Source organism: Myiozetetes cayanensis, unplaced genomic scaffold, assembly GCF_022539395.1.
Source record: "Myiozetetes cayanensis isolate MyiCay16 unplaced genomic scaffold, myiCay2020 scf18, whole genome shotgun sequence".
In the NCBI taxonomy this organism is placed as follows: Eukaryota; Metazoa; Chordata; class Aves; order Passeriformes; family Tyrannidae; genus Myiozetetes; species Myiozetetes cayanensis.
The window spans coordinates 3,274,108-3,295,575 of NW_026087389.1; positions in this window are offsets into that span (position 1 = coordinate 3,274,108).

Consider the following 21,468-nt stretch of genomic DNA (forward strand, 5'->3'; position numbering starts at 1 on the left):
CAGGGATTAGGAAATTAGATTTATGTTCCTAAGTGAATTAAGCCTTATAACTGCAAATGGAACCCTGTTTAGGTATTCTCAAAAACCTGAGCCGTAGTGAGAGCCCAGAGACTTCACCATCTGCCACAATCAGTCCCAAAACTCACACTGCTTTCAGGGTTTGCACAGAAGCCCAAGCATTTTCCCTTCTACCCCAGGACTCCACGTCCAGGTGGTGAAACTTCTGCCTCACAGCACATCAGAAGGACCAGATCACTGAGGACCAGCTTGTGAGCGCTCCCTCACCCACTGGTATCCAGCCCAGTGGAAATACTGGAGGAAATATCTGCTCCTCCTGACAGGCAAACAATCTGGCTCAGAAAGGAAACACAACACCAGCTGATTCAGAGCTTTTTAGCATATGAATGTGTAAATTTGCTGTGACAGGTGGGATGTTTCAATGACTTTCAATAGCAAGCCAACTGCTACTTGGTGATCATTAGAAATTTCTCACTGAAATGCCAATGACTGGTGCCCCATGCTGGGTAATGGGGCTCTGAATGAGTTTTTTTAGAAGAAAGAGGGAGAGCAACTAAAGGCAATATCCCTGCTGGGGCACTGCCTGATCCGAGCACAACTAGCAAAATATTTGTTCATGCAAATGTTGCCTGCCATGAGCAGCTTAACAATTCCATGCAGGAAAATAAACAACAAATAATGAAAAGCACATGAGGCAAATAGAAATGTTTGGAATCGTCCTAATTACAGAAATCTTCACTTTATGGAAAGAGCCAGAGAGTCCAGCAGCCCAGCTATGACCTCAGCCTGTAACAGAGCCAGGGCAGGAAGAGTTTTAGGAGGAGATTTCCAAGGCAGCTTAGCTCTTACACCTCTTTGCCAGAAGCTGAGGGGGTTCAGCACAGAGCAGCTCTTTCAGCAGCAGCTGCTGGAGGCTGAGCCTTGGTAGCAGAGCTCGGGAATCTCTTCCCATGCACGCTGATCCATGCTGCCTCCCCACCTGGACAGCACCCACAGCAGCTCCTGCTGAGCCTCAGAGGGGATTGGGCACCCAGCTCTGCAGGCAGGGGCTCAGGGTGCCACCCACCAAGCCACAGGGACATTCCTGGCTTTAGCAAGCTGCTTCTCCAAACCCCTGCACAGCTCCCAAAGCCCACATGCAGACTGACTTCAGCATCATCCGCTGCAGGGTTTGCCAGGATGAGAGGAAATGGCCTCAAGTTGCAGCAGGGGAGGTTTAGATTAGATATTAGGGGGAAAAAAAATCACAAATAGGGTTGTCCAGCACTGGAACAGACTTTCTGGGAAAGTGGTGGAGTCACCATTCCTGGAAGTGTTCAAAAACCATGTGGATATGGCCTTAAGGACATGGTTGAGTGGTGAACATGGTGGTGGTGCTGGATTGATGGTTGGACTTGATGGTCTTAGAGGTCTTTTCCAACCTTAGCAATTCTGTGATTCTGTGGTCCTGCAAAGATGAGTGGCAAAGGATAATTTCACTAGATGGGTATCCTGGAAAATATCAGTAAGACAGGGGACACATTTAAGGATTTTTTTTATGGCTCCTGTCCAACAGCTAGCACACAGAGTCTGTATATTTTTATTCTCCTGGAATAATACAGAAAAAAAGTTCCCATCTGTGTCCTCCAGCTCTGTTCCCCTTCCAAGATGACTAACACCACGTCACCACCTGACTTTGCCCAGCCACAAGAGACAAAAGGGTCCAACCAGTCTGATTCAGGCTGATTTAAAACCTCAGTGGGTCACACACAAACCTCCTGCAACATCCCTCTCCACCTCAGCCCCCTCCATTGCTGCTTCAACCAGTGCTTTGGTTGGTTTTTATTAAAATAAACACAAAGGTGCTCAGAAACTGCAATAACAAAATGACCCCACTGCAGACACATTACTAATGTAGGAGACTTGCAACAACACAAGCTGGAAGAGAGGGATTTTTTTTTTTTTCCTTCTTCACCAGAATTGTATTCCACAGACAGATGGGAATGTTCTTTAAACTAGAAAAACAGTTTGCTGTGACCCAACAGTCATGCTCACTGAACCACTGTCATGCTCTACATACACTAAGTGCTACACCAAGGGAAACCAAACAAATGAATTCGAGAAGATTAACAACTCAAAAGCAAAAAGACATGGAGCCTTTTATGTTTTCCTCTCCAGGATATCTGGGACATTTGTTGTGGACACGAGTACACTGCACATGATTACAATTTATTGAATTAAACCCAGAATAGTTTCTGTTGTATAAAGTAGCACTTTCCTCCCTTATCTAACGCAGATGAAATTTTGAATTTCAATGCCAATCTGCAGTACTGTGTTCTGTTAGAAATACATTGAGCAAATTAGACTAAGTTCATCTGGATATATTTTTTTCTAGTTTGGTTTTTGAGGTTATGAGCAGGGCTTCAGGCAGCTGCTGCAATCAGTCTGTGACTGAAACGGTTTCATGGTGGCTGATGACCTAAAGAAACAGCAAATCCCAAACATAGGGGAACGAAGCAGAATCTGTTTAATCATCTTACATTTCCTCTTTCTTTGTTTGTTTATTTGGTCTGAAAAAGTAACTTTTCTAAGAAGGGATTAAAACCTTCAGCCATTTTGCCGCAAGAGCCTTTAGTTTCAACTCACAAAGACATAGTGGGGGGATTAATTTTGCTTAACAATCAACTTGAAAAGCTTCCTTTAAACAAGACACAGCATGTTTATCTTTGAAGTCGGATGTTTGCTGCGGTTGGAACCTAAAAGAGAGTTTTGGGGAGCGCATTCACACCTCGGCTGTGCCTGTGGAGGGGGATTTACAGCAGGGGACCTTCAGCCACAAATCCCTGCCAGTGCCACGGCCCGTGAGCAAAATCACAGCAAAAAGAGCGGAGTGTTCATGTGACTCCCAACACGGCATTTGCTGCTAATGGCTCAGCACAGGACAGCACATTAATTTGGAGGAGAGCACTCTCTGGTGTGGGCAGGGATGCAGAACACTCAGCAACCAGCACAGAGGATGCTGCTGCTTGTGCATCCTGGAGATGTGCCCGTCCAAAGCATCCCAGGGCTCGTGTCGGCTCAGTGCGGATTGTTTTATATCCGGTGGTTTTAGAGAGGCCTTGCAAGGTTTATTCTCCTGGCTTGGCCCTGCTCACCCAAAGGCCCCCCAAAATGTATCAGCTATCAAAACCACGACTTCAAAGCTGAAGAAAAAAAGAGCAAGCAAACATCTAAGAGCCCAAATGGAGGCAGACAACTACAGCCGGTGCTGCAGGAAGTGTCACTTTACAATAAGCCAAGTCTGTGGAGGTGATGACATTAACACTCACAGCAGAATTTCACTTCCAGCCCGGCTAAGAAGCAGCTGAGAAGCTCACAGCTCCGCTCCAAGGTGTCTCTTGAAGTCCCCTGCATTTCTTTGCACTTCCCTGACAACAGCTCTCTGTGCCCCTCTCACAACACCACGTATTGTGAAATCGGAGTTGTGTTACCCAAGGCAGGGTGCAAAATAACCCTGAGCCCTCTTTCTTAGATCTTGGAAAACTATTTGACTCAGCTTTAGTTCCTTACCAAAAGAATTAAAAAAAAAAAAATTTAAAAAAAAGGCACTGAAAGAGTTTACAAACCCTTTTCATGTGGAGAGGAGGAACAGAGAGTTCCCTTTAATCTTCCACGGCCTGTGTGTATTAGTGGCATGCTCAAAGTGTGCCAGCTGATTGGAATTTTGCAGGGGACATGCAAGGACCACCAAAGTCAAAGAAGGCCTGGCCCTGTGATGAGAGAGCAGCCACAGGAGCCAGGGCAGAGGGGACCATGGGGGATGTAGATGGTCCTGACACCATCACATGGGTGGGATGATCTGTTCTGCACACTCAAGTCCACATGCTCAAGTTGGGTTTACCCTAGAGCAGGGAAAGGCAGAGTTCCCTGTTCACCTCTGCTCATTCCATGTCTCCAGCTTGCCAGGAAGGAGGAGAAAAGCTTTCTGGCTTAAGGCATAAAGGAATCTTTGCAGAGAGTGGTCTTTGCTGCAGGGATGGGGATCACCTTCAGTCTATTATGGATGGCTTAGTGTGAAGGCAGAAGATGGATTTTTTTGTGAGAGAGGGCAGGTTAATGATGGAAAAAAACTACAGGTGAAGAGAACAACCAACAGATGATGTCCCAAGAGCACAAGGGTTCTGCTATTGCAAGCTGACCAGATCCACATTTCAGTCCCTGCTTCACCCCCTCTCCCAGCTGAACAACCCATACTACTGAAGTATTGTCCAAGTGCTTTCCAGAGCTCAATGTCATTCGAAATGTCCTACAAGCATCCTTGTACACACAGATTTGAAATAACTACTTGCCCAATGAGCAGTGCCCAAAATCAAGTGGGGCACGCCTAGCTGTGCCAGAAATCACACACCTTGGCTGTGCCTCCTGCCTTCAGCTACCTCAACACAGGGCTCCAATCCTTCAGCTGTGACCTGTGACTTGCCACAGGCAAAACTGAGTGCAGTCAGGAGGTTTTTATTGATGTGATTTTCATCACATATTACAGTTCTCCCCGTTCGGGTTGAAAAATTGGCAATACTTCCAAGAAAAGTATTAAATGAGGCTAAGGAAACAAGCAATGCCTAACGTGAAATCTGCCAAGTAATATGAGATGGAGATGGTGAGAAGTTTTCCAGCAGGACATTCATCCAGGAGGAAATTTGGTTTCCTTGAATCCAAAATGTTTGCAGAAATGTGTCAGCTTCAGTGACACCGAGTTTTGAAAAATGCTGGAACGGGGTTTAGGTTGAGATTGAACATTTAGATTTCCTTTGAGTGGAACTTTTCTGTTTTGAAACATGTTTTTTTCAATCCTTTTCATCTCATGTTACACAATATAAAACAGAAAAATCCATTTCAGACCAAAATTATGTTAAACTGAAAAGTTTCTGTTGTATTAAAATAAGACTTCCCCCCCCAAAAAAAGCTCATGCCACAAGAATCCAAAACTGTGCTACGTCCTCATTTTGGAATAGAAAGTGCTCTGAAATCACAGTGAATTCCTGTGAAGTGGAACCCTCTGTTCCAACACAGCTCCACTGCTTTTGGTTAAATTCACAACTGGAGCAAAATGTCCAGCGAAGAACAATCCATCTGATCTGAAATCCTTGTAACCCTGTAGATTTATGGATATGGTATCTAGGTGAGAATGCCAGAGGGCTAATTACAGGAGACGTTCCAAAACCATGTGAAGACCCTGGAGGGCTGGAAGGATCTTGAGGCAGTTCTGCCCTGGTTCTGCTCCTCGTGCTCTGCTGGCTCCGACCCGAGAGAACTGGTGAGCAGCAGCCACAGCAGCAAACAAATGGCTGTGTCCTGGCAGCTCCCCAGTGACTCCCACATTCCAAAGCCAGAAGGGATCCTTCAGGCTCAATTGTACCACAGTACCAGCCCCCACCCTTTTAACACTCGTGTCCCATGACCCAGGTGGCCAAGTCTGGTGAATTTTTGGCAAGTGGTAGATTTTGACCTAGGGAAGAGCTGCTCTCCCAGTCACATGAGAACCTCCAACTTCCTCAAAAATCTTAGCCAAGTTACGGGAAACTTCAGCCAACTTTTCTCACAGGCTGTTTATCCCAGTGTCTGCTTCCCAGGACTGCAGCAATCACAACTCTCCCAAAAGCAGGGAACTCTTTGCTCCCATCAGTAACCCAGTTCCAGGCTGACAAGGAAGGAGCAGGAATGGAGATGGAGAAAGATCAGCAGATAGATAGGATCAGATTTCAAGTGTAGCTCCTCTGGAGTCCTCCTTCACCCCCAATTCCCTGTTTCCTTCTCTCCATCCTGCTGGTTTGACAGAATGAGAAGGTAACTGGGCTGCAGCTGTATCTCCCTCTGATGGGATGGGAGAGAGAGACAGAGTTCTTCCTGCTCCTGTGGTCCAAGACCATCCCAGAATGGGCAGAGTGGATGCTACAGGGACAGGGTAGATGGTGATGGAGTCTATAGTGGAAATAGGAGTAAGCAGAAATTATGGGAATGGAAAAAGAAGAGAGAACACAACTGATTTTAACAAGGAGGCCTCAAACAGGAAAACTTGGGATGAAAAGTGCCCACCTAAACAGACCACATAATTTTTCTTGGTAAATCTGAGAGATACTCACACTGAAAAGGGAAGGAACACGGGGAAGAAGACTTCTGACTTTTTTAAAGTTACCCAGAAAACAGACCCCCAAACTTTCTCTTTAAAGTTGCATAATTGAAGATGGAAGAGAGAGGTGTAACATCTCTCACATTTTCAAGCTGGTCACGCTGAAACTACCACAGGCTGACACAGGTTTACCAAATCTGCATCAAAACCAGCTTGCACAGGAGGAATCAGAGACACCAGAGCAGCTGGTTATCCACACACAGTCATCCCCTGAAAGGAGATGGTCAGTCAAGAGAGACACACAAAATACCACCCAGCCTGCAGCTCCTGTTGAGCAGCTCTACCTGAAAAGCTGAGCCTGGGCAAAGCCCCAGGCTGGGAACATGATCCAAACAGAATTGTTTTAATGAACCATTCCCTCATAGCTGTCCCTGGATTCAGCCTCAGCTCCCATGCACAACAAGAACCTGGAAGAGCACAGGTTAGACAGCTGAATACAAACTGGAATTCCTTTTCTGAGGTGTTTCAGGGCTGATGAAATTCTGCAGGTAACAGGAAAAAATACATATAGTTTCTTAATCTGAACAAGTAAAAAAACCCAATAGTAAAAGAGATGGATGAAAAATCACGAGGACAAACTGTACACAGCTGCCAAGCTGCTGAAGGGCCTTTGGATTCTGGAGGGTGAGCAAGACTTAGGTGAAATAACAGCAGCAACTGAGCTGAAATGGCTATCACAGCTAATCACATCCGTTCTTCTCCCCTAATAATTCACAGCTGAATAGAAGGCTCTGTGGAAGTATTGGATAAGCAAGTATTTCATGCAGTGCCACTTCTAACAACTGCCTGGGAGTGATTATTTATGTGCAAGTGCCAAAGAATTTGACATGACAGATTAGAAAGTAAAACCCAACTCTGCTCTCAAGGAAGTCACCAGAAATGTGAAGGAATGTATTGGATTTCAATGGAGCAACTGTTCATTGACAGTATTGTTTCACAGGCATCCATCTTTCACATTTGTTCCTTTTAGAAGAGCTCAAGGTGAGAAAATGTGGAGGGGGAACCAACTGAAATCATAAATGATCAGCAAAGGAAGGAGCAGAAATGTTCATGTTCTGCTGTCCAAGCTCTTCTGTGTTTGTTGGAAGATTCTTCTCCTATCAAGCCCAACTTCTACTTATTTCGAGATCCTGATGTCCATCCAAGGCCCAGTTTAGTTATCAAGTAATGAGCTTCAAACAAAATTAGCCCTTTTCAAGTGGTTTTTCTCCTTCCTCCCAGTAGCTTTCATGGCATTTGCACTTCCTTCAGCTTTTCAGCCTTCAAATTTAAACAAGCATGAAATCTTTGCTCTGTTGGAGCCAATGGCAAAATTCCCACTTATTCAGATCATGCCACAATTTCATGCTCTGTATTTTGCTTGAGCTTTGTTGCAATCAAAGCTGCTTTGTTGCTCCAGTTAACAGTAGACTGTTTCCAGATTCTGGCATTCCTAATGTGAAGATAAAGGCTACAAAACTGGAGTAATACTGGAAAGTGCTGCTTGAGCAGAGACAGTCTCTTTGGAGGATTTAGAGAAGGAAGAGGGGTGTAGGTGCAAGAACACTGAACACAGCGTGGAATGAGCAGTAGAACTAAGGAGCAGAGGATGTGTGGGGCTGTAAAGTAGCAGGTTTTGAGGGAGGATTTCCTAGTATTTAGGAAGTAAAATGCACCAAGGGATGGGAAAGTGAAGAGTGTGGATTACTCACTTCTGAAACAGCAAATGCACCCTTGAACTAGGGAAAAATGGACAAAACCTGTGACTGAGAGCCATGGCCCATTCCCAGTTTGCCCATGGGGTAGGGGATCCCCATGCAGTGAGCTCGAGGCACAGCAATGAGTAAGTCCTGTGAGAGCATCACATCACCTGAACTCTGAAGGTCACATCTAGACACAACTGCTCATACACCACATAATCAAATAACTCTTAATAAGAAGTTGTCTAAATAATGGACCCAGCTCTGGCACCCCAAGTCAGATAAAATAATTAAGGTCTCTTCCAGAAGTGACCTCTTGATTTCAGCTGGAATAAGACACAGTCCAAGAGCACGAGCTGGCAGGGTCCAGTCTGATATGGTTTCAATTACATGTTTAAAGTCAAGCACATTCTCACGACCAAAGTACACTTTAATAAATATATTCCCTCAAATGTCCAGTAAGGCTCACGATAATCTACTTAAGCATTATTTTCTGGAAGGTTTAGGATTCCTATAAGCTGAATTACATGTGGAAAGCTACATTAATGTGTCTTCACATAAACTCAAAGTTTATTGTTTTATTATTATAGAAAAACCATAAAAAGATTTGTCTGAAGCTATTGGCTGTTGTGCTACACATCTGGTGGAATGTTAGTTATTACAATAACTCCTTCAGCGCCCTCAAATGAAGCCCTGGGCTAAAAATGAAAATAAGTAATACGATAATACTGTAAAAAGATGTTACGGAATCATAAGGAAATACTGAGCCAAATCCAGCTGTCAAGGGAAAAAAAAAATCCTGGCTGAATTTTAAAAATAGCATGAAGTCAGGCAGGGAAGAAGGTCAAAATCCTCCTGACCAAGCCACAGCCTCAGCCAAATCCGAGGGGCTGCTGTAGCACCCTGGCAGGACGAGCAGTGCTGGAGCCAAGTGCTCAAGGATCCTTGGCTGCTCCCAGGCTGACACTGCTGCTTCTATTCCCAGAGCTAATTAAAGGCTTCCAAGAAATACTGCATAAGTTTGAGTTTGTGCTGGTCACAGATCAGGTCTGGGGACAGTGGGAGGAAGAAGAAGAGACAGCAAAGAGCCAGCAAGAGGTGAGGATGTGCAGGAGCAGCTGAGATGTGGGAAGTGTCAGGAGGCTTGGGAGCACAAGAGAGGCTGAGTGTGGGCAACAGGCTTTTGAGGAGAAAAGCTGAGGCTGCTCAGCAGTACAGGCAGAATTCAGCCCAAATTCTGGTGTGGGAGATGAGATGGGTGTAGATGGCTTGATCACGAAATCTGGCTGACACTGTGGTTTTCCTGGGGAAGGGGAAAGGAGTAAGAAAGACTGGGAGATGCCAGTGAGGTTTGAAGTAGATGGAGGGGCTGGGTATGTTATAAGGCTTTGAGGAGGAAGGAGTGGCTGCTGAGGGCTGGGAAGAACACCATGAAGAGTCAGAGGTGTTTCAGGAAGGCTGGAGTGTGAGCACAGGGGCTTGTGCCTCTCCCATTTGCTTTTTCTTCCCATCCTCCAGTTCCCTCTGCAGCAGCCCCCTGGCACAGGGAAGGGCTGTGGAGCAGGACAGCACAGGCAGGGACACACATTTCAATCTGCAACAGCTGATCCTCATCTCCTCAAGCCAAGGCCAAGTATGCAGCCTGTCATCCCTCTGTCTGCTGCCTTAATCTCTTGTAACCTCTGTTGGAGGCAACATCCATTTTCTGGTGGAACAGAAATGTAGACAGGACCATACCAGCTGCCTAAAAAAAGGTGGCATAACTGGAAGCAGCCTTGAGTGCTTTTGCTTCTGCAAGGGGACCAGACTGGTTCCAGCAACCACTGTCTATATTTATATTTATTGCTCTCCTGATCCAGAGCATATTTACCAGAAGAGCTAATGGAGCAATATTTCTTCTCTGATCAGCACTGGATGCTGCAGAGTCTTGGTGCTGCTGCACAGCTTTCCTCACTCTCATCAGATGCAACATCCAGCCCCAAGTTTGCCTCCTCTGAGAAGCTAATCTGTGTACAATATATTTGGGGTTATGGCAGGGAATGAGCCAAAAATGGTTCACTGAGACAACATTCCTCATATATATTAATCTTGTTGCTTCAACTAAATCTCAGAACTCTTTTGTACCATTTACCTGAACATCCATCTTCTCCAGATGTTTGAGTTTTCATAGCAGTGGTACATTTCATCTGTATCTAATAACATTACTGAGACTTTCTTTTCTGTATCAAGCACAGTATTATTGTTGGCTTATCAAAATGTCACTCACTAATTTAATTAATAATGATACTAGGTAGAGGAAATAAAATTGAGAGGCTTATTCTGGAAACTGTTGAAAAAACAACTCATCAGTTAAAAAGTGCACTTTAGAAATGTGCTCCATCTAGTCTAGACTTATCTCTCAAAAAAAAAAATCAGGAAAAGTAGTTAGGGGTAAATAAGCTAACCAGAAACATCTGCCTTTAATATTCCATTTTGACGTCAGTGAATCTTTATTGGCCTCTCAAAATAGTCTCAAGTTTTGTGAAAGAAGCAGCAAACAAAACATACTGTTGTCCAATTACTAAAAGATTTTTCCATGGATGATAAAAGTAGAAATCCTCACTAATTCATTTTTTAAAATGTCATTTGATTGCATTCATAGCCAAACTCAGGCCAGGCTGACCCTGTTCCACATAATCTGAATGCTGCTTGCAAGTGCCATTGAAGTCACTCCCAGCCTTCTCAGGGTAAATAGTTTTGCTTTGGCTCTTTGGGTGCATCCAGTGGAGCACCAGCAGCCTCTCACCTCTCTACCCACACCCACAAGCTCACCTACAAGCCAGAATCCCTCACAACTGGAGATACAGCCTTGTGAAGTGTTTTTTTGTGAAGAAAGAAGCAGAAGCCAGCAATGAACCTGGGGGGGAAGGAGCCCACCTGGCAGCGGTTCTGCTCAACCCGCCTGGTCTTCGGAACAAATTGCACAGGGCAGAACCTGATCCAAAGCCTTCCTACCACTTGTGTCCTGCCAGAGCCAAGGGAAGGAGAGTCCCACATCCCACAGCTGGGGCTCCAAGTTGGCTCCAGGACTGGCTGGCACAACTTGCCAGTGTGTACTTGAGGGAGGAAAGCCCCAGGCAGGCCAGAGGCTCTGTGGCTGTGCAGATCCAGGCAGTGCAAGTCCCTGTGCAAGCTGCATTCCAGGGCTGTGAGTAACGGTCTGGAGCTGGGGCAGAGGAGGAGAGCCACAGGGTTAGTGCTTCCTTAGGATTTCTCTGACACCTCTGCAAAGAAAGTGCTTGTACATCACTCAGGGAGCACGGATTTCACACAGCAGGAAGACTCGCCCTGTTTCAGGGAGACCTAAAGCCTCTGACACCTCAGACAGACAGAGAGAGAAGCCACTCAGTCTGCTTTTCACTTCTGCATAAACATTTCGGTTTGAAAGCCTCTTCATATCATTTCAAGCATATTTTTAAGGGATTCAGTAAAATTCCCCCTCCCCTCCACACTGAGCAGAGAGCAGAAGGCATTTTTGCAAGCCACAACACAAAGTTTAATGACATTCCAAGCCTGATGCACATCTAGGAGTGATGATGTGGCAACAACAGCCCAGCAACAACTGGAAGTGATGTGAAGAAATGTAGCTGCTCTCTAAACAATCCCCCTTTGATCCATTTCCCCTTGGACAGAAGCGTGATGTTGTTGTTCTCCTTGGGAATTACGAAATCACTTTCTAAAACTTCAGTTTTCTGTAAACATGGAGAGTGTGTCTCCAAAATCACACGGAGGAAACCTCATGAAAAGACAGGGATTTTGATAACCCTTTCACTCTGGAAATATCAATAACTGTGGTGGGTCAGTCAAGCCTTTCTTTAAGGAAACTATGGCAACCTCAATCTTCTGTTATAAACATTTTGCGTGAATCAATTCCATAAATTTAAATGATAAAGAAACAAGTTAAGATCATGGAATTTGAACAGAGCCCTTCTAGCAGCCAGCTGGGTTGGTTATAGCAGTCTTAGCTGGAGTTCACTCTGCTGGGACAAAGAGGACTCCTCTGTAGATGATACTTGCATTAAGTGGGCCATCAGTTTTGAACTCACACACACCACCAAACCATAAACACCATTTAAATAGGCACTTTATCTATTTCAACCCCACAGTTTTTCTCTTCCTTTACGCATCCACTAACACTTCTCTGGCAAATCTATTTAAACCCATAGTTATTTTTTTGCTGTCTCAATCAGTGATGCTCTTGAGCATTCAGGGGTCAGAGCTCTGCCTTCACCATGGCCTTTTAATATGGTTGCTCAGCTTCAGAGATGCCAGCTACCCACACCTGCCATGGCCTCAACTCACCCTGTGCCTCAGTTTCTCTTCTTTGACAACAGCTGGAAGCAAATATACTACAATAAAAATTGTGGTTTTCATTTTCAACAACAAAATACCATCAGACTCCCTAAAGGTATTTTCTCCTCTGTATTAGAGTTTCTCAAATTTGAAATCACCCTTTCATAGGGTGTGTGCTGAGCATGGGTTCAGCAAGATCCCAGCAGAACCCTGGAAGAGAGATCTCCTGGAAATCAAATATGATGTCATTCTAGCCCAGCTTGGATGTCAGACACAGTGGATGTAACCACTCCTAGCCCAGAAGAGGCATCTGTATTAGAGACTCAAGATGTTTTCTAACAGGTCTTCAACATTCAGTTGTCTCTCTCTGGAGACAAAGCTCCCTCCCCAACACTCTCAACACGATGCATCACCCTCATAAAGACAATGGTGAGTGCTGGGGCTTTGTTTGCCAGGTGGCTCCATATTCAGACCCAAACCACAACATCACATGGAGCAGCAGAACGTGGCAACAGGAAAGGGAAGGTGTGCACTAAGCCTGACCCTGCTGACCTCACACCACCCCCTGAGGACACACAGAGCTCCCAGGGAGCTGCAGTCTGTGTGCTCAGGCTTAACTGAGAAATGGATGAAATAATATATTTTTATAATAGTAACACCAATTTTTGCAAAGAGCCTGGGATTTCTGCCCAGCAGACCCAGGGTGTGGGTGAAGGACAAAAGCTGTGACCAGCTGTGCCAGTCCCAAACTGCCCACCCACACCAAACACAGCGAGAACAAACTCCATGAACAGTTGTTGTGATGCTCATAAGCTCCCATGCTCTGGCCCCATGGTTATCCCGCTGGGATAACTCCTGGAGCAGCCTGGAGCCTCGCTCTGCCTTCCCCCTGTGCTGTGTGAGCAGTGCCAGCCCTGGCCATCCATTCAGACCGAGTCCTTGGGCAACAATACAGGAATGACCTTTCTTGCTTGCAATCCCATTTATTTGTTATTTACTGCACCTTATCTGGTGCCTTCTCTGTGAGAACCACACCATAAATACAGCCCAGACCTGCCAGCAAACCTCCTGCTCGTTTAATAACCCATCAGTACCTGTTATATATGGCACAACACGTAATGAAATCCAACAGCACATTTAAATAATTGGCAACCACGCACACCCTTATCTTTCACCTTCTCATAGTGAAACCCTTCCCATTTTACACATCCTACACTTCCTGAGTCCAGTGCTTCCTTTTCACTAACTGCAGTTTTATTGCTTTGTCCAGAAAGCAAAAGATATTCCCTTAACAAATGAGTTCTGTGTTTGTTTAAAGTCTACAGGGCCTGTGAATCTCCTTTATCTCACTTAGTCTTTATCACCCTCAGTCTTTCCTAATGAAAAACATAATAATCATTGCCTTCCAGATGACCTAACATAGAAAGTCCTGCAATACATTACTTATTTCATGAATTTGAAGATTAAAGGGCCACTGTAGCTTAGGTTACATTCTCCAGTTGGGAGTGCATACCCATCTCCAATTCATTAGGAGTTAATTCCATATTTCAACTCTTCCTATTGATGGAAAACATTTATAATAGCTCCACATACAAACAGTGGAGTCAGACAGTGTAAATCCTCTGCTTTGGAGTTTCTTCTTTCCTGTGGAATATTCCAAACCTTTTCTATCATCCAGACATTAACTGGGTTATAGTCTTCTTGATGTTTTTTTTAACTTAAGTTCTTTCTAAGGAAATTATGATCCTTTTGAACTGACAGTCTATTTAGGCTTTGATAATTGCTGAGTATCCTGTGCAAGCTCTTTTCTCACCAAAGCCAAGGGGAGCAAGAGCACAAGTCAGGGCACCAGAGTGCAAAATGCACCACAAAGAACAGAATTTATCCCTCAAGGTTTCTGTAGATTTTTCAGATAAGCAAGGGCTGTAAGGCAGTGATGGGGTATGATTAAAGAAACTTCAAAATGTATATGAAAAAGCAGTAGAATAAGTGCCCAAGAATAGTTTCTGAGAGTTAAGATGATTCCTCAAAGTGCTGTGCAAAGGACTTTGACGATACAAAGATCAAAGCACAAATGGCTAAAGTGGTGAGAAATGCAGTTTTTTCTACACCACACTCCTTGAAAACACCACACCTTTTTATCCTTGAAAAAACAAAAAAAAAAGAGCATTTGCAACTATCAACAGTGTGGGACAGGTACACAGGAACACACATTCAGAGTATAACTAATACTGGTAGCAAATCATTTTATGGGCAATGGGTTTAATTAGCTGATTCTGTAATTGGTCTAAATTTCACTAATTCCAAGAAGCTTCTCCTGTTTAAAAGAGTAAAGACTGATCAGCTACTCAGTTTGTCAGATACTCTTTAAATCCTAAGTGCATACATATATATATATACACACACCCCTACAAACTGTGATTAAAAACAAATTGCCACACAGTTTTTTTTCCTCTGCAGACCTTTACATCCATTTCAAAAGAAGCTGGATATGATCTCGTCTTCATTTTAAAAATGTCTAAAAAACGTAGAACAATTTACTTGGTGTGACTGCCTGTAGCTAGAGCAGAAAAGGACACTTTCAGCTGCACACACAGATCCAAAAGTGATGTGGTGTCAGCTTCTTCCTTACAGTCTGGCAGAACCATCACCTGAATAGCTGAGGAGAAAGCTCATGAGGAGCAAGTAGTCAGGGAAGAGGAGAAGAAAGAAAAAAGGGAAGAAATTTGGATTTTTAGATCTCAGTAGGTTGGTTTGGCTTTTTTTCCACAGGTTTTATTCCCTGCGTGGATTTGCTCCATTCCCTTTATGCCAATATTTATGCAGCCTGTAAACCCAAACCAGGAAATTTATATATTAAGTTCTTGATGTTCAAATTAAGTTCTTGGTGCTTTAACTTCCAGTTGGGCTCTGTCTGCCTCTCCACCCCTTGAACCTGCTCCTGGCAATTTTCTGTTCTGGCACAGATAAACTTTGATGCAGAGATCTCAATTATAGCTCCAATCTCAGTGGATTTCCTGCCTGCTGGCCCCAGTCGTGGAAGTGCTGTGATTGTGCCAGGACTCTTCACATTTTTAGGAAAATATATTCCTAGCCCTCCTGGTGGTGGGAAAAAGCTTGAAAACATTAAAAAATATATAAATAAATAAAAATAGTGAAAACAAGAAGGTGACCAGAAGCAAAAGGACTTTAGGACTTCATTGTCTGCTACTGCAGCAGGAGTAACATCTTTATGTTGATAGTCCCCCACACACCACAGTTATGCCACTACCTAAAACCTTGTCCATCATCCCTGTACCCAAGGGTCCAGAAGAAGAAAGAAGGTGCTGAACAAAGACAGAACAAGCATTATATAGAGACAAAAATAAGCTCTATATATGAGACAGAAAGAATTTCAGTCCAGGAAATAACTCTTTTCCTTCTCTCTTTATTTAATTTTCTTTAGACCGGGATTTTTTTTTAGATTATGCACTGCTTGTCATATATATATATATATATGTAAGTACCTATGACCTCTTTTCACTCAGGATGTCCAGAAGCTCCTCTAACAAAAACATTCAATACATATTAATATTATTGGAGAAAATACTAAGGCAAATGTTTATGCTTCACGAGCACTGGAAATAAAAATATCCTTATTCTGCATGAGTGGCCAAGCACATCATTCTGATGCAATGCTGCTGAGAACTTGTGAAGTGGTGTGGACTTTGTGTTAGCAGTGAACTGTGGTTAAATAATGTCCATTTGAGACTATAATCCAGTCCCAGAGAGAGAAGAAATAGCAATAAGAACTCCAAAGGGAAGGATTTTAGGCTAGGCAGGACACTCACAGTTAGAATTTTGGTATGTGCTGCTCCAGGAATAAATAAGCATTTTTAAACTAACTTTAAATCCTTAATTACAACATCTAGGAATTTAAAACCACGAAGCTTAAAAGCTGGGCTTTGAAAACTCTAAGAAACTGAATCTTCTCACACATTGTCTGGCACCACAGGTAACCCTTTCATTCTTCCTTTCTTTTTTTTTTTTTTTCTTGAACTAGGTAGGACCTCCCATCATTAAACTAAAGAATTTCTCACTGAATCACCTAAAGCATAACACTGATGAGCCACAGTTAACCTGGACTCCTGTCTGCTGGGCAGCACAGGAATAAAAGCTTTCTGGTATGTAAGTTCAAAGAAATGGACCTTTTACCAGATTTGAACAGTTGTCTTGGGAATGCAGATTTATGAAAATTGATCCCCTGTCTTTGTCTGGGGGAACAATGTGCCTTTCTTCCCCACATTGGCCCCCTGTCTATTCTACTGAGTCAGAACTTCTTCAGAAAACTCTTTTTTTTTTTAATTAGTAGAGGATACCCTTGCAGCCACAAGGTTATAAGATGTCTCTGACAACCCTCTCTTTGGATACAGTCAAAGAGGAAGATATTTAGACTTCACATTCAATTTAAAGTAGAGGTCAGAGTTCAAAAGTGTAGTTTGCCCCTGTCATGTTCTATTTGGAATTCAAATAGTCAGGAAAACAAAAGGCAAAATGACACATCCCCATCACTGGTATTCTCCAGTCTGCTCCAGAACAGGCACATGGGTAAAAGAAAGGACATTTCCAATGGTATTTATTGAGATTTGCAATATATAAGCTCTGCATTCCAAAATACACGAAATAAGCAGAGAAAAAGAGTGTAGGTGTACACAGCTATTGACTAGGAGTGACTTCAAAACTGCTCTCACTGGGGACAAACTTATTCTTACTTTTCCTTAAACTCCTTTTATAAAAACAAAATAACTCCAAATCAGAGTTTAGGGGAGATACATTTTTTAAATGCCCTTACTCTAACTGTTGCACTACAAGGAATTTTTTCAGTCTGATTATTCTCTGAGAGGAAATAACAACAACTTCACTGATCCCTGCCATTTTGCTGAAATAAAACAGTAAAAATAAGAAAAGAAGCAGATTATCTACATTACCAAAATGTGAGATATTTTAGGATGACAGATTTTTTTTCCAAGTATTTGATCATACAAGTTTCCTTAAAGTAACAGCACTTCTGGGAAGCACTCCAGAAACATTTTCATCCTCAGAATGCCCCAACTGCATCCCACCTTTGTCTCCAAATTAAGTTAGAAAAAAAGCTGAGTTACAGAATGCAGCAGCAGCAGCTACAGAAGCCAAAAAGGCAGCTGAGATAACAGAAAATTGACAATCCTCACTCCTTTTCAAGTATTCTTACCACGTGGAAGCTTCTATTTACACAAGTGCACGGCTCCTTCGACCATAAATAATTTTCCATAAAAATATAAGGACTACATGGAATCTGTAAGCACTTCCCATTTATTGTTCCTCACATAGTCATGTACCTTCAGAACTATTTTTGATTACACTCTCGCTCAGAGCTCCTGTAGCTAACATTTATTTTTTTCCTAACCCTGCCACCTTCTGCTAAGCATTCTCCTAAATTCCACAATTCCTGTCAGAGAAGCTCCTGGTAACCTCTCCTGGGGCACAGTTTGAAGTCCAAACTCTAAAACATGTTTGATTCTGCTGTGTGTTTGTTCGTCCCCACATCTGCCACAAGCCCACACACTGCACCCACCACTTTTTGCCCTGCAAAGCCCAACCTGTGTCCCTGCAGATCTCACACAGCCCCAGCTCCACCTCTCAGTGCTCCCACAGTGCTGTTAATTGATGGCTTGATTAATCAGGGCTTTTGGTAAGACTGTGCAGCCCTAAGGGCTGCTGTAAATAACGAGAAGGATGGTACAGAGAGCACACTCTTCACCAAGCTGGGATGTTTGGAACAAATAAGGAGGACAAGGCCTTGTTTCCATTTCTTCTGGCTCAGCTGTGTTTGTGCTAGAATCAGGAGCTTGAAGAATATGTAGACCCAACCTAGTTAATCTCAGTGTTGAGAATGTAGAAAAGTTGGGAATATATTCAAGCCCCTGCCCAAGATTTATTTTTCTAAGGTCACTAGTCCCTACTCTAAGCAGAATATTTGCAGCAAGAAATGCTCTTCCCTATGGATTTCTGCACAATATGAAGGCTGTGGATGGACACAGCCATGCACCAAATATCCTTCAGTGCAAAAAGAACCAGAAAAATGGCCATGTTTTTCCTCCATTTGTCTCCATTAGATGTTTAATTACAACTGGCCTTGGGGGGGATCTCAGCTGGTTTCTCCACTCCAGCTGGAGGTTTGACTGCAGACAAGTGCAGGCAAACTCCTGTTAGCGTTGATCCACTGCAAGGCCACGGGATGTGAAGACATGAGACAGTGGACTTTGATGGTTATCAGTGTTCTGAGCCTACCCACAAACCCACAGCACTGAAATTCTCTCCATCCTGCCTTCAGTGTTTCTGTGACCCACAGAAATTATATCAGCTACAGGTCCTTCACCTATGAAATCACTGGTATCTATAAAGAGACACCCCAAGGTATGAATTACACAGAAGACATGTTAGTAAATTTGTCAGATTATTGTACATATTCCCTCAGACCTAATAATGTTCCTATCTTTCCTAGATTCATTCAAAACAACTTCAAAAATTCCAACATTCTTTTCAACAATATTCTCCCTGTTATTTCCAGGACTGCTTCATGTTTCAGTGCTTAGAAAATGATGACATGTAAAAAGCTTTGGCTCTGTAAAACTAATTGTGACCCCTGCCTGATAACATACTCCAGTTCTTAAACTGCATTTAGTTTCAGACATTTATATGCCTTGTCATCTTCATTTCCCAGTGCTGCATTACTGAGCTACTCCTCAAAAAAAAAAAAAAAAACAAAACCAAACAATCCTTACATACATAGAGTGACACTCCGCTGGTTTATGGCGAAAAAAACCCTCCTGACAAGAAGTCAGCCTCTCTCTAGACCAGTCTGCGAGACAACTAATGATTTATTGGACAAATACAAGATTTTTAACATAAAGAACCCTGAAAAGAGCTCATTGCTTTGCTGTTGTAATCGGATTCCAGGCAGTGATTCCGCTCAGGGCATGTTGTACCCTTAGTGTCAGGAAGACGGATGAAAACCTGAAGTTCATCACAACAGTGAGACAGGAGCGGAGAAAAATGTTGCTTTCCTGACATCAAAGAATCAATAAGCAGCACTTACATTTTGAGTTCAGAGCGATCAAAGTAGACAGGCAGCATTTTAATGTTTGTTTCCCTTTTTAGAGCATATTTCTAATGCAGAGTTGGTTGGTTTGGGGTCGATTTTTTTTTTTTTTTTTTTTTTGTGCCAGACAAAGTGAGTTGGAGATATTTTCTCACAGCACAAGCTAATGTTCTCAATCTGTTTTTCCTTTCTAGGGTCTGCACAGACAAATTCCACAGCAACATCTGATGATAAGATCAGACAGCAGTAGCAGAGACATTTTTAAATCATATTTACAATATGTCCCCTCTGGGCCAACCAAAGAGCAATCTTTCTCAGAACAATTCTTATTGGCAATTTTTTTTTTTTTTTGCTCCATTTAGAGATAATTTTAGCTCTTCAGTGTCATGCAAATACACAGGGCTTTACTCAGATAAAACTGCTATCGAGGCATTGGGAGCTCTGCCAGGAAAAGAGCAAACAAGGCTCCTAAGAGGAGCTCAGCTGGAGAAAGGCTTCAGGATTTGCTCTACAGGGCACAAACTGGTGCATTTTAAAATGCATGTCTTTAAAAGACAATGAAAACGTGTTTGTAAAAGGAATAAACAAAAGGCGCCAAAATAGGTCGTTTCTGAAGTCCAAATTTACTTTAGACCCACCAAAATTTACATACATTTACATGTAAAATGAGGCATTATTCAGCTCCCCTGCCTGGCAGCCCCAGCAGCTCCCTCCCCGTGGCTCAAGGACCTCCCACTCCCTCTGTTCCCAGTGGGATGGGGACCCAACAGACTGGCCTGGTCAGACCCAGTTCTCCTGGGTGGTGTGGTCTGGGGAATGACCCAAATCTCTACCCTGTCCTTAAAAAGGGTTTGGTTTATAGGGAGAAGAGGCTTGTCACCCCCTGAGCAACAAAAGGAGGTGCTGCTGGACACCCAACACCAAATACATACAAATTATAGCAGAATTAGAGATATTAATGGTATTGCAAATCCACAGCTGGATATGGGTGTGGGCAATGATGCCATCTGCCTCTAAGTTAGACAGGTTCAATGTAATCATGTTGTACATGCTCCTGCTTTCTGGTAGGTTCTGCACGACCAAAGTTAGGGAGATCTGCCATGGGATCATTGCCAGCTGGGGGATCTCCTTCCCTGAAAAGCAAGTGACAATTTGCTCTGCTGGAGGAAGGATATTGGGCAAAACAGTCCATAAAGCAAATAAAGAAATGAGGGCAGCAATTGGTTCAAAAGAAGGAGGAGGAAACCTCTGCTAGGGAAGCAAGGGCAAGAATTGGTAACCTGGGCTCAAAACACTTCAGACTGCAAATGCACCATCCTGGAGAGGATTCTTCACTGACCTTCCTAAACTCTTCCTAAACACCCCTCTGAGATGGAACAACAGCCCAGCTCTGCAGGACCCACCAGACACTGTGATCTCTGCAAACACCCACCACAACTTCCCAAACACGCCACAGCTTGAGGGGATCTTGGTGGATGAAAGGGCTGTAAATACGAGATTATATTTTCTAGTATTGTTATTGTAATTTTATGGTCCTGTCTGTATACAGTGACTTAAAACTTTGTAAGCTCTTTTCTTGTTTGGCTTTCGCTGCCTTTAAGCGTCTTAGCAAATTTATAATCCCTTTTCTTCAGCTTCTTTTTCTATCTCTTTGCTTGAAGACCTGGCATGTAATGAATCAAAAAGGGGATATTTATACCCATACTGTGAGAATGTTTACAGTGTACCGAAAATTCTGTCTGTGGCTCGGTCTTTGTGTATTTTCAGAATAAATGACAGTTTTCCAAACTTACTATATTACTGTTGAGTCCACAGAGTCTGTATTTATGTAACTAAAATGCTTTTATTTAGACCTTTGCAACATGCCAAAATCAAAACTATTTTAATGAATGAATCAAAGTAGTGCAGCAAAGAAATCTGTAACGTATTACCGTTTCAAAATAAAGATTTCTGTGAAAAGCCTCTCAGATACAAAGAATCTGTTTGTTTTACAAAAAGCAATTTTGTTATTTTCATGCCCATTGTTTTAATAACAGAACTTTGATCTCGAAAATATTTTCGCATGAAACATGAATATGGTAATAGCCAAAGTTTCCATTTAGCTGCTGCTTCATGTTCCAAGAATATTGGGTTCCATTACATTTAGTATTTAA